Below are 14,301 nucleotides of genomic sequence, written 5' to 3'. Positions count from 1 at the left end.
CAGCACAACCAAATACCTGTTTTCTAATCGCCTCGTTACTGACACGCTGGTGCCATCCACAACCAGCCACGCTTCTGAGGCATTGGTGGTCGAAAACCTGAAGACGCCTGTTACGCTTCGATCACACTGCGAGCGAAACAATATGATATGCGGATTGTGGCAATACTCTATCCCCAGCTATGTTGCTTGATCCAGACTCCTAGCGCGGTGGATAGCAAGACGACGAAAAACCTCGGACACAACTTTTATGATCCAACAACACGCGACCAACAAGCGATCATGGGAGAAAATGACAATGCATATATATATTCGTAGTTTGACCTTGAAGATGTCGAAAGTTCGCTATCACATAAAAATACAGAGTTTTTTTGGGGGATATTGATATCCCCAACAACGCCTCACATCATCTGTCCGCAGGGGCCATATCTCGCACCCATACAACAACACTGCCCTTACTGTAGCCTGGTACACACGACCCTTAATACCCAGTGAGATGCCTTTTTGACGCTACAAGTGACGCAAATTAGCAAACGTGATTCAAGCTTTGGAGATTCTTGCACTGACTTCATCAGACACACTTCCGTCAGAGCTAATACAACTACCGAGGTACGTAAAGTTTTCCACAATCTCCAGTGGTTCTCCTTGAGTTGTAAGGGATATGTTCGCAGATGGCACGCTCTGAAGCACTTTGAGGGTGCAAGGCGCATGCCAAAAGATGGAATGGTGACGATCAGTTGATTGAACATGGCTTGTGCTTCGCTATGGTCCTCAAAGATGAGGGCGATGTCATCTGCGTACTCCAGGTCGACAAGGCTCTCGCCAGCAACAATTTGGACACCGGTGTTTTGAAAACCTGTTATATCCCTTTTGTTGCTATATCAGCCAGACACGTTAGATCACCGGAATGGAGAAGACAAACACTTTCGAGGAAGTTGTACTTCAAACATGTGGATCGTTCCGTGGTATGGAATTCAATTGAACCAGCATGTAAGAAGAGCTAACAATCCAATAGGATGTCAGTGAGGGGCTGAAATATAAAAAGAAAGTTTCAGTATACAAGACAAATCGTTAGTTAATTGGATTTGTTCGTTTGCAGGTAGTCCTCTTAACAAAACCATCCAGTGTTCGCTTCATTATTTCATCGATGACGAAGTTGAACAAGAATGGGGAGAGTGGACATCCTTGTCTGACATCACTTTTTGCAGGGAAGCATTTGGAGAGCTCACCATACACCCTCACCCGCCCAGGGTGTCTCCAGCTTGGCTGGAGACGTTGCTGGGTTGCGTAAGGTGCGGACTAATCGCTTAGCGACTGAGAGACTGACAGATCCGGTTGTTAGACGAACTTTCCAGAATTATCTTCCAGAGTCTCTTCCAAATTCTCAACCATCAGATGTGAATTCCCACTGAGAAGAGATCATCAATTCTTGCATAGTGCTGAGAGTTTTGCTTGCGGCATGGCGTTACCAGGCTCGTTTAAGCACTGGATATCAGACCGAACGGTGGCACTGCCTAAATATCGGAAAAATACTTCAGCCAAAGTAATGGAAGAGGCCCAGAAAGCCGGTACTGCCCGAAGATCATTTCAGTTTATCCCCTGAAACCTGTGAGCGAAACCGTCAAGGATCAGAAGGGAGTAACCATTTTGAATAAAGAAGAACACCTCAATCCATGAGCCGTAAACTTTGAACGCTAGCTATCGTGACCACCTATTGCCACTTATCTGGAGGACACGGTTGAAGTAGAACTCTGGACAGTGAACACGGAGCCTGTCGTTTCTATATAAACCATACCTTTGCATAGACAATTAACTGGTAATTCGCACTCCATATTTTCAGCTCATATACTGCAGTTTTTATACGATTGAAGCGCACATTACGCCCTTCTGTCTTCTAATCTCCTCCTGGAACTACTCGACTCTCGCAGCAGAGCCCTCTACAACCTCGGAGGTTTACGACTGTACATGTTCTCTCAAGCACCACCGGGCTTCTGGTCCGGATGACCTCCCACATGCATTGTTCAAAGATGGGGCCGAAGTCCTCAGCTGGCCCTTATCTGATCTGTTTGCGTGTACTTGAGAGAAGTAGTCTGGGGACAGTGATGGTGCCCTTTTTTTAAAACAGGGGATCGTAGTGATTGTGATGACCACAGGGGGGATCAGCTCGATCCCTGTCGTAGCGAGACTGTTGGCGTCAATTGTTCTTCGTCGCCTTATGGTGGCTCGTGAGAAACTGACTCAGCGGGATTCCGACCTGCTCGGGTTTTTGTTGGCCAAATCTTCACACCCCGCCAGGTGCAAGAACAGCGCGATCCACAATTCTAGTGTTCCTGGGTTTCCAAGGCGCATTTGACTCAGTTGCCCGGTCTGTTCTTGACACGCTTGCCCACCAAAGAATGTCCTGGAAGCTCGTGAACATGATATGCTCTTTGTGTTCCCAGACTTCCGGACGTGTGAGAGTATACGACGAGCTCTGTCACGAATAGACTGGACCTTACCTTGGTGTGACGGTGTGCGCACCTCATCGACCCATTGAGCTATACTGGGGTTGTCCCCTCGACACTCACAGGGTCTGTCATACCAGGTTGGTCAATGGCTAGAGGTCTCACGAACACAGTCTTCTCCAGGTTGGGGGTTGGAACATGTGGCGAGTTGTTCCGCATTTGCAGTTCCCACCAAACACCGCTGCATTGCGGTTAGGCTTTTGAGCCCAAGGCTTTGGTTGAGGACCCTAATCGTCCTGTCTAGGTATGGGTGCCCTGACAGTAACCCAGCCCACGTGCAACCATGAACTGCACACACAAGTAAACTCACGCCACATCGGCTGTCGCGTAGTGCCATCAGCCGGATCGCCTTACTTGCTGCATACAACTGGGCGGGTGAACGAAAACAGGCTACTGCTGGCGCCTCCCTTCTTTCTCTTTCACATAATTTTTCCTCCCCTTCTTCCCACCCCATCAATAACTCCTTCCTTGTAGGCCCAGCAATTAGGACCGATGACTCCGTTCATCATGCATCGGTTTTGCGTGCAGCATCTCATCACATGACACCGACATCCTCAGGTATCCCCACACCAATCTTCAAGCCTCGACACCCACTCTATCTGGCCGCGTTCAATGTCCGCACTCTGAAGCAAGCAGGACAACAAGCTGCTCTTGCACTCACACTGGACTCGCTTGGCATTGATGTGTGCTGTGTCTCAGAAACCTGAATTCAAGATGCAATCACAGTGATTGAGTTAACCGCTTCGTCAGTCTCCACTCTCTTCCGGCTGCGCAGCTCTGGTGATCCAGAGGCTGCTGCGGTGGGATGTGCAGTGGTTGGTATTGTGCTAAGTCACCGGGTGGAAATATCCTTACTTGACTGGATACCTACTGATAGTCGTCTCTGTGCGGTTTGTCTGGCAACGTCTATGAAGGAGTCTCACAAGTTGATAGACGTCTGTTTATTGTGCCTGCCTACTCCCAAACCAACCGTAGCTCCGACGCCGTCAAAGACAGGTTTTATGACGCCTTGAATGCTCTGTTGCGGTGAGCTGAAAGCTCAGACATCGTGTTGCTTGCCGGAGATTTGAATGCATAAGTGTGCAGGCCTAGCGTATCTGTGACTCAATTAGGAGGTCGACATGGATTGGACTCGGTGAGCGATGTGTGTGTGCTGATCGCAGGCTGTTTTTATGCAGTACGAACTTCCGAAACAGCCGAAGTCGTCTGGCCACTTGGTGCCCTCCAACGGGAGGCAGGCCATAAGCTCAAATCGACCACATCGTCATCAGCTACCGATAGCGTGGATCAATTGCTGACTGCTGGTCATTTTGGAACAAATTTATGGATTCCTACCACGCGCTCGTCCGGGGTCGCCTTTCCCTATGCTTTCCTGGGTTGCGTAAGGTGCGGGCCAATCGCTTGGCGACCGAGATTACCACCTCTTTGCATAGTACTTGGAATTCAGCCTGTGGTCCGGTAGCACTAGGCGCACTCAAGTACTGGATATCAGACCGAACGGTGGCACTGCTTAAATCTCGGAGAAATATCCCAGCCGGCCCGGAACATAACTTGATGCGACGAATTATTCGTCAAGTGAAGGAGAGCGTGCAAGCCAACCGTGAAGTGTGGTGGACATAGAAAGCCAAGGAAATGGAAGAGGCCCAGAAAGCCGGTAATGCCCGAAGATTATTTCAGTTGATCCGTTCGACCGGGCCCCGGAAACCCCCTGTGAGTGAAACCATCAAGGATCGGAAGGGAGTAACTATCTCGAATAAACAAGAACGCGCCAACCGTTTGGCCGAATACTTCGAACAACTATTGTCATGGCCACCAGCTGGCACTCGTCTGGAACCCGTAGGTGACGTAGAACCCTGGACGGTGAACGTAGAACCACCTACGGCCCCGGAGGTTCATAGCTGCATGTTCTCTCAAGCGCCACCGAGCTTCAGGTCCGGATGACCTCCCGCCCTTATTGTTCAAAGATGGGGGTGAAGTCCTCAGTCGGCGCTTGTCCGATCTGTTCGCTTGATTTGGGAAAAGGAGTCTGTTCCAGACAACTGGGGAGAGTCGATGAGTGTGGCAACTACAAGGGGATCAGCTTTACCCCGGTCGTAACGAGAATGTTGGCGTCAATTGTTCGTCGCCTCATGGTGGCTTGTGAGGCACTGACTCGAGAGCCTGGTTGGGTTTGTGTTGACCAAATATTTACATTTTGTCAGGTGCGAGAACAGCGTCATACGCACAAGTGACCCACAATTCTAGTGTTTTTGGGTTTCCAAGGCGCATTTGACTCGCTTGCCTACCAAACAGTGCCCCGGAAGTTCGTGAACATAATAAGCTCATTGTGTTCCCAGACTTCCGGATGTGTGAGAGTATATGGCAGGCTCCCCAAAAGCTTTTGTACACAAAGTGGTGTCGGTCAGGGATGCCCACTCTCTCCATTCCTGTTTAACTTTGTGATCGATGAAATCATGAGACAAACGCTGGAAGGTCTGAGAAACCTCGGTGTTCAAACAGCTTGTGACAAAAACGTTGTCCACCTGGAATATGCAGGGGGCGAGATGGCCCAGTTGGTTAGAGCGCGAATTTACTGACCGGAAGGTCCGTGGTTCGAACTCGACCTCTGCTTGTCGACTTTTTCTCCCTAGACTCTAGGTTTCCCAGCCCTCGTGCGCCGAGGCGTGCTACAGCTGAACAACTGGATGATGCAGGCGACATCTTTCTCATCTTCGAAAGGGAGGAGGTGGCGCAAGTATTCTTGGATGAACTGACCAAAGTCATCCTGTCCTTTGGTATGCGCTTTGCACCCACAAAGTGTAAGGTTATGGTCCTGGACATGCGGTCACTGATCACGCCACTTACAATCTATGGGAGGCATTCGAAGTTGTGGAGCGTTTTACGTATCTTGGAAGTTGTATGAGTTCCAACTCTAATGTAGCGGATCAGGTGAATGCACGAATCTGCAATGCGTTTGCTAATTTGAGACACCTATGGCATCAGAGTGATGTATCCCTGAATCTCAAGGGACGTATGTGTCAAGCTGCACTACGGACCGTTTTGTTGTGTGGGTGTGAGACTTGGCCTATTCGCGAGCAGTGGAACTGAGACGTCTTCAGGTTTGGACACTCATTGTCTAGGGCCGATACTTCATGTGGGTTGGTGTCGGCGTATCCGTAACGAGGCAGTTGGAAAGCGAGTTTTGGGTTGTTCAGTGGGTACTTCCATTGAAGAATGTGTCCAGCACCAGAAGCTGTGTTAGTTAGGCCATGTATTGCGCATGGCGAACCATCGTTTGACGAAGAAAGTGCTGTTTTCCTTGCCCAACTCAGAGTGGCGGCAGCAGAGAGGTGGCCGATCCTTGACCTGGCAGAGTGTGTGAAAGAAATCACGGAACGTTTGGGTACTGTCGGTGCTACTCGCCTTCCAGGATGAGGACCATGTGATCCTCACTGCGCCTGGTTGAAGACGCTGCAAGATATGACTTCTAACGAATGTCAATGGTGATCTTGTTAGCAGTTTCTATCCAGGTTGCCTGAATGAGTGTTTGGAGGTGTAAGCACCTCGGAATGATTGTAATAGGCCAGCACTAAGTCCCTTCCCCGCCCACCTTTATTCTTCTCTTCACAATAAGGCTTTCAAATAAATAATGGTTGTAGGCAGCGAAGCATCGGTGTATAACACTGATATCATGCTTTCAATGTTGATGTTTATGGTGATTCTGTCATGTTGCTCAAGTCTAGACAGGGGCAGCTTAGATGTCAAGATTGGGTTCAAACCACGGATTCTGAGTTGAGTAAGTTTGCGATTTTACCACTGAGCTATCTCGGGCTCCTTTTGGCCAATTTCAGTCGAATGCGGTCCACTTGTAGACAGTGTCAGCGAGCTTTCAATCATGTCGAGGGCGCTCCTGATATCCAAGGAAGTCGGGACGGTACGTAGCTTGTAGATTGCGCGCCATTATATCAGGTGGCTTTGGTTAAACAGATATCTTAGGTGGAATTCCACACCGATACCGCTTAACCGTTTGCAGTTAGGCCGATCCCGCACGTTATTCGCAAAAAGTTCAGGCCGTATGCCGGTCTGGCAGCAAGGCGAGCTCTGATTGGTCGAATGTCGACCCAACAGTCAATCATGACCCAGCATTCGGCGAATGCCGGTTGACATTGGCTCATCCAGAAGGCTTCAGAATTTCCAGAATGTTGTCGCGGCATACGTTTTAGTACGCCCTGGTTTCGGGTGTTGATATAAGTTGTGTACCTTTAGTGGTCGCCAGGAACGCCAGGTTGGGAGGCTCAGAACGTGAACTAAGCTGAAAATGTGCCGCTATTACCGGATGAAACCTTATCTAGTTCTAAATCTTACCTGTTCGCAAAGTGCACTGATCCCTTGAAGTAAAGAGCTTGCCAACAATTGGTATGTACTCCACTGTTTTGTTGTACCGCATGTGTTGATAGGAAGCCATTTAGATGGAGTCGGTACTTCGACCTAGAGTTTCTGGAACGCTAGAGTTGTAATTTAAGACGTATAAGTACAATGCGCATTAGCCAAGAGAAGAGGAGGGTCGAGATAGTTCAAGTGGTTAGAGTGCGAATTTACTGACTGGAAGGTCCGTGGTTCGAACCCAACCTCTGCCAATCGACTTCCCCTATCTAGGCTTGGGCCACCTGGCAGTATCCCAGCCCTCGTGCCTCCTTGGTGTGGCATGGCAGCTAGGCAGCGAAAGGGCGCTACTGCTGAATGACTGGCTGCACTGAATGCAAGAGAAGAGGGATCCAAATTACTTGAAATGAGGTAGTTGCTAAGCTAAAAGTTACTTCATATACATATTTGTTTATGACAGAGTTAAGTAGCTGGGCAGATTCCGTTTCGTACTGTAGTCTTTTAGTCTACCGAAAGCAATACTCGCATATTGAGGTGCTTTTTCAGAGTTTTATGTATTCCATTAAGATTGACAGGCTTGTTTTCAGCCCCACCATCAGCAAAGGATTGCGATGTGATCATCCGTGGAAATATTCCACAATAAATATGTATTTCCTCTATTAAAGTTAATCCTAACACGAAAACAAAAGCTCCGAGCTGGTTTACTTAAGGGTTTGCGTTTCGAAACGGCTGCATTGAAAGTTAAAGTCAGATGCTTTTGTCGAAAAGAAACTCACCTCTGTTAGTACCTCTGCTGATGTAAAATGACTGATTTCTTCGTACTGCAATCATCATCAAAGACAGCAACATCAGTATTGGCGCTGATGCTTCACTGCCGTACTCGTACTGGAAACTGTGGTACTTGACTGGGTTGCCTGACAAACTGCATTTTCTGCGTCAGGTGCACTTTAGTGACTTCGTTCATTGACGACCATAAGTTATTTAGTCATTCCGTTTTGTAGGTGTCAGCTTTTCACGTTCTCTTGTTCATCGCTCATGGTTGGCTTCTTTCGTCATGTGATTCAAGTGAGGATTGGTTGCTCCATATGTAACCTTTTTTCATTTAAATCTGCAGCTCCAAGGCGCCTCTATCGGGACTTGGCTGTGGTTATTTATTTGACTGTTGGCTACCACCGCCTTTTGAACTCGGAGACGACGTCGTCAGCACCGTGTTTTTCTTTCGTGTCTACGTTAAATGGTGCAGTCCCGGAATTTACCAATAAAAGGTTGTCATGTCGTACTGACCAGAAGGTAAGTTTGCAGCATCTTCGTTCATTACCCGCAGCTCGTGTTCCTTGAGAGATACTGGCAGTTTATGCGTACCCTCAGTTTCTGCCGGCGGGTCGAACAGTCTCGCTGGCTCCCGGAAGATGAGCCTTCGGCGAATCCGAGCGCAAAGAAGGGTGCTCGTGTTGCTCAGACGCTTTCGGAGAAAGATGTGTTTCACACACAGACGACCGATAAAAATGGACCGAAATCAGGCAACTGGCTGTTATGTGCGCGTCGAACGTTTGCGTTCCGTCCCAGTTGAAGACGCACAGATGTGTACAAAGCCATGTTCTATTGTGTGTGAAGTACCCGAGTCTCGGTATGAGTGTAATATGCCAAACCAACCAGCTAACTGCCTTATCAGTTCCATTCAGTTGATGAACATGGGCAGCCTGAGCATACCACTACCCTCATTGCCGCTATCCTTATCTGAATATATATCACCGCCGCCGTCTCGTATAGAGGATCAGTTTGAATTGTATGTCGTATATTCCCATGTAATAATTTGTTCAACCTTCTAGCTTATATCGCTTCTCATCTGACCGCAGTCGTTGATCGAAACTAGTATCCAATCTATGTTTCGTAAGTCTGCAATATCATATTGTCATCAGTTTTTGTGGTATCTCGGGCATAGTTCGTTAGGATTGTTTGCTTATATTGTCTATTGAGACGTTTTTAATCTGATTTCTGTCTAGACTGTTCGTGTAGTATATTTTCAAGACCTAACTCCTTATTCGAGATGCTGACCACTGGTTTCAGTGAGTTTCGCGTAAAATGACCTTGAGATGTCAACCCTCCCACGAGTAATCAGTTAAAAACTTTACCCATCGCAAGTGATCACCACCACCGGCAACCAAAGTTTTTCTTGTTTATCTCATTACAGAGGCCTGTGGTTTCATCCAAGAACGAAACATCCTGCACAACTAAGTTTTGCCTGTAAGGAATACCAACTGAAAGCTATCACTGACACTAAAATTCTCGCACCTCACTTGATAGTGGAACCTCCTGTCACATGACGTCTCCATCCCTTATCTATGTGATGTCAGCAGCATCCCACCCGTTTTTCACAGTGACGGGCACTAACAGTTGCCGGACAATGATGAACTCTTCTAGTTCTGTAGTACTTTGTGAGGGCCTTGGGCACTCACTTGTTACTTCAACCTAGGGGGCTTTTACTAAGCCCTCTTGATATTGTGCTTATCCTGACATCTGATGATAGGTTCGTCATGCAAAGATACGGGGTTCCACCAACCTTGCTCACCTTGGAACCTCACCACTCTCATCCATCTTTGTATGGACACTTATGGCATGGTAAACACTCGTCTTCATTTTAATTTACGAAGAATCCGCTGGAGAAGGATTATTTGGCTTAAAAGATACTCTGAATAACTGCCGCCCATGAATCAATCGCCAGCAAGGTCCGAGTACGTAGCCGATTGTTCAGGTCCATAGACTATCGATGAGCCCAGCATCTTTTAAAAACCTACCCGGCTCAAGCCCAGTGCAAGACGGTAGGCGAACTTGGGCTTGGCAGTTCGGCTAGGAAATGACAGCATGTGCACCAACTGAGATCGGTTGCGTGCCATGTCCTGCAGTGTTTTCGACCGCATGCGAGCAGGATCACATGGACCCCGCCAAGGAAGGTACGAATATCTTACAGCATTCAGTCCGACAGTAACCGCTTTCGTTTCACCTTGCCATACCATGGCTCTCCCCCCGCAAACCAACAATCAACTGAAACTGAAGACAGTGTTGCGAATATCTTACAGCATTCCATCCGACAGTAACCGGTTTCGTTTCACCTTGCCATACCATGGCTCCACCCCCCGCAGACCAACAATCAACTGAAACTGAAGACAGTGCTGCCTTCGGTAGACGTTGGTTGGGCTCACGTAGCACATACTTGAACCCTGTCAACCTGGAAAGTTTCATCTGCTGCTCTAAAGAGTCGAATTTACTAAAATGTACCCGCTTACGCTTCATTTCACTGTGAATCGGCTGCAGCTAGCTAACTCCTACGCTACCCTAACATCGGTGCTCAAACACCTTAAAGCGTCCAAGATCCTTGGATCGATGGGGCTAAGTCTCACAATCGTACAAGAAGACCGCTCTTGCAGTTGCTCTGTGTACATAGCCCCTTAGGTTCAGTAAAAATTGATTTTGACGACATAAATGAGGCAAGTAGTTGAACGCTGCTCGTGTCTTGATTATGCGCGCATTGACTTCATCTGTTACAGTACGGCCACTGTTTATGCATCAGCAAACACGAGCTCTTCATTGTAAAGCTTCAGAGAAACACAAGGCAATGAGAAATCTTGAAGTAGGATTTTGAACTATGAAGATGCGAAACGCATGCCAAAGCGTGGGGTCACTTTCGATGTTTTTGATTAAAGCACTTTGTATGAGCAACTAATCGTCAGGCAACAAAAATAAGCTCCACTAGTTGTCAGGAGGCTTCTGGACAGCCCATTGAACACCCTAACTCGACTGGAGGTACGGAATTGAAGAGTATTAACAAAATTCAATGGCATCTCTCTAGCGAAGAATGCTTAGGAGAGCTAATTTATCAATAGAGTCGAAAGCCTCCTTTAAAAGTCAAAGAAAACCATGATTGTTGGTCGGCGGTATAAGTGGCGCTGCTCAACCACTTGAAGTAATGTAAACATATGACCAACGCATTCTCTGCCAGCTCGAAATCCTGCTTGGTGCTCCCGGACTTGCGTCTCACCTGCCGTACATAGGCGTCGCAATGCAAGAGGAGCCAGTTCGTCGTGTTGCAATAGGCGCAAGGCCCATGCCCCTGTGCTTGGAACATTCGGTTCGGGGGCCTTTTTTGAACATGCGTAGGGCCAGTGATTGGCTCCAGCTCCCTGGGACACATTCTAGTTCCCAAGTAAGTGCGAACAACCTAGCCAAAGCGTAACACAGATTATCTTTCACATTTGAAGAGCGGCGGGGGAAGAGCATTCCGAAAGTGCCTCTAGGCGGAAGGGCATACTAGTACTCCATCAACTAAGGAGGCGCATAAATTCACAGACCCCGGTTCCAAAGTGAGTAGTGGGTTGAGTGAGAGATGTCGGTACATTGGCAGAGGACCAGCCAAACTGTCTAGCGATCTAGGCGCTATCCTTCATTATACATTAGATTTTCAATATTATCTTTGACCAACTCTTTTGTGCAAGGCTTTTCGGTCCTGTTTTGTGGATGTGCTCGAAAGCTTTCGTGCATTCCCAGCGGCACTGGCCTCTTCTATTTCTTGAACGCTCTGTTCCCACCACACCTCTCTGTCGATACAAGAATGTTAAAGGTCTCTTCTAATCGGACGTTTAGCCGGATTTTATTCCGAACCGGAAGGGCTAGAGCGTCTAGAATGAAGAAGTGACAGTAAGCATTCTGAGATCTCGTAGAATCAGTGTACGCACTAGAAAGCAGAGTTTCTGGCGTCACGTATAGTCGTGGTTATCTCATCCCAGTTACGGTCAGTTTCGTCCAAGGAGGCCGCCTGGAATACATTGCATAGTAGGCTCTGGTATGCTTCTTCTTTATCATGCGGCTCACAAGGCTTTACTGCTGAATGGGAAAGTCATGTCTGGAGTAAGGTTGGTGAAAATCCGCACCGAGCGAGTGCGTGATCTGAGTCTTGCGCATTACAGAACGCTCGGTAGTGGGGTATTGAACCGCGCGAGCGGTAACTGATGGCGAAGTAGTCGGTTGAACCCGAAGGATGCTCGTCAGTAGGGGGACGCCAGATTGAACTGCGGTGCTCACTGCATCCTAGCCCAGTACTTCTGAAAATTATCTGGTGATTAGTACGAAGTTGCAAAAAGACTTTCACCGGTATCATTGTGTTCTGCGTTCTGACTAAAGTTACCACCGAGGCGTGCTTCTAATCAACTGATGTCTACCTGAGATCGCCCATTGTTATGACTATATCCGAGCTCTTCGTGGTTGTCATTAGAGTGGTCAGTTCTTTGTAGACAGTGTCTTTCAATCAATCTGGGATACTGTTCGATAAGCAAAAAGCGTTCAGTATTTCCACCAGTGCTAGTTTTTATCGAAGTTGAAAGTCCGAAAGCATTGACGTGGCCGGTTACAGATATCCAGTCGAGCAATGAAGCCCCGGCTCGAGAAGTTGAGACTATATCAGCACCGGCGTGACCCGCTGCAACGGCTTCGGCACCGCTCGAAGTCTGTAGCATACAGATAGAGAGGGGATGCCGTAAGCTGAAACACTGTATTCAGATCCTGTATTCGAGTTTCAGAGATGCGAAAGACGTCATTCGACAAAGTATCTGGAGTACATGGAAGAACATCTTTGCCGGTATGTTTAAGAGTTCTCACGTTAAAGGCTGCAATAAAAATAGAAGAATAAGGTCTAAATATTGGGCGCCGAGCGGTAGATGTGGGCCTAGTGCAATTTGTAAGTTCCTTAGGTGCCTGACTGAAATGCCTACAGCTGGCACCTACATAAGAGTGACTCAACTGGGTAGGACGGTAGTTGAGGTGGAACAGTTAAGAAAGATAGGAGGCGTCAGCAGTCGCGTGTTTTCGCTTATCCGCGGCGAATATGGCTACGAGCGATGTCACTACATGACGGCAGATGTGGCATTAAGGCGTTTTTGTCTGTAAAGCCCGTGGTTGTGTCTTGGCTGAGACTGCCGGGGTACCCGAACCTGAACAGGAGGACGATTAAGGTCCTCAACCGAATCCTTTGACTCAAAAGCTTGACCATAAGGTAGCGGCGGTTGTTTTAAGACAAGTTGCCCAAATCCTAAGGAACATATTTCCACACTTGTTTTCAACCCCTTACCTGGAGAGGAAGGGAGACTGCGTTTGTTAGGCCTATATTCATTCACCAACCTGATAGGAGGGACTGCATGCTGAACGAGCAACCCCAAGTACGGGTCACTGGCTTACTGAGGCACCCAAGCCATCGCACCATGATAGGGTCCAGTCTGTTCACCACCCAAACCCATTAGCTCGACTTCGATCTTAGCTGATATGCAGGTTTCCAAATATCTCCCAGTACAACAGCGCGATTTTCACCATATTATTCACAACAGGTTTGCGGGCTATGTGTCCAAACCTAGGGAATTTCGTAGAATCATGTCCAAACCGTCCCTTCACTCGTGAACGTCTCGAGGACGATTGACCTTACTGCTGGCCTGAGGCGCGACGAAAATGTCGCGAATCGTAGCAGGAGTTCACTATCTCCATGCTGAGTGCCGTTTCCGACCAGCTGTCTACACGATCTTTTGGGTCCGAACTGATGGCCTAGGACGTATGTTTCGGAAACGGAGACGTTACCCCTACACATTTACGCAGGATGCTGAGAGAGAGATATGGTCTTTTCAGATACTCAGTTTTGGTGACGTCGCAGTGTGAATTCGAGATGCGATGCGGCGGGATGCTGGACAGATGTCTTTCAATGGAGCCAGAACAGGGCTCCTCGGCGAATGCTGATTGAATTCGAGGAATTGGTGACTTCGCGGTAAGTGAGTTAGTGATCAAACCTGCGAGTTGAAGGTACTCTTGGGGGTTTTCGAAGTGGATTACATTGATTCCTGTTGTAGATCCCGGCAAGGTGAGGTCCTAACCTTGTGTATTTCTTCTCGGTTTCTGCTCTCCTGTAGGATCTGCAGTCTTCAATAGCAGATGCTCATCTGGCTGTAACCAGCGTGTAATTATTTTGAGAAGCAGTGGAGATGCCATGGAGATGCCGGATGTGTGCGTTAGATATTATGAGTCGACTGAAGTCGAAAATCGACCACCACTTTTGCAAAGTTGTCTTAATTCGAATTTATGGTGGATGTGGCAGATGGCTTCGTTTGAAGCCCCTATTCTCGCCTCCCAGTCACCAGCCACCATCAGGATATGGCATTTGATCGCACGGTTGACCACTCGTTGTATCTTGTAGAAATGGTTTTCAACAGATAGGTCATATGAAAGAGTAGGAGTGTAGACGGCCATGACAGTCAGGTTCACTTTAGAGCGAGCTGTCTTAATCCCAAGGTAGGAAGGCATCGTGGACACGTTTTTAGGGACAAAGGCCATACCATGCAGGTCGTTAGGGTGAACTTGTCGTCTAATTATAGGTGATCGTTTTTGTTCATATGTGAGTTTCGCGCCG

This window comes from Opisthorchis viverrini, assembly GCF_000715545.1.
Source record: "Opisthorchis viverrini unplaced genomic scaffold opera_v5_137, whole genome shotgun sequence".
Classification (NCBI taxonomy): domain Eukaryota; kingdom Metazoa; phylum Platyhelminthes; class Trematoda; order Opisthorchiida; family Opisthorchiidae; genus Opisthorchis; species Opisthorchis viverrini.
Note: the sequence above shows the minus strand (reverse complement) of the source record.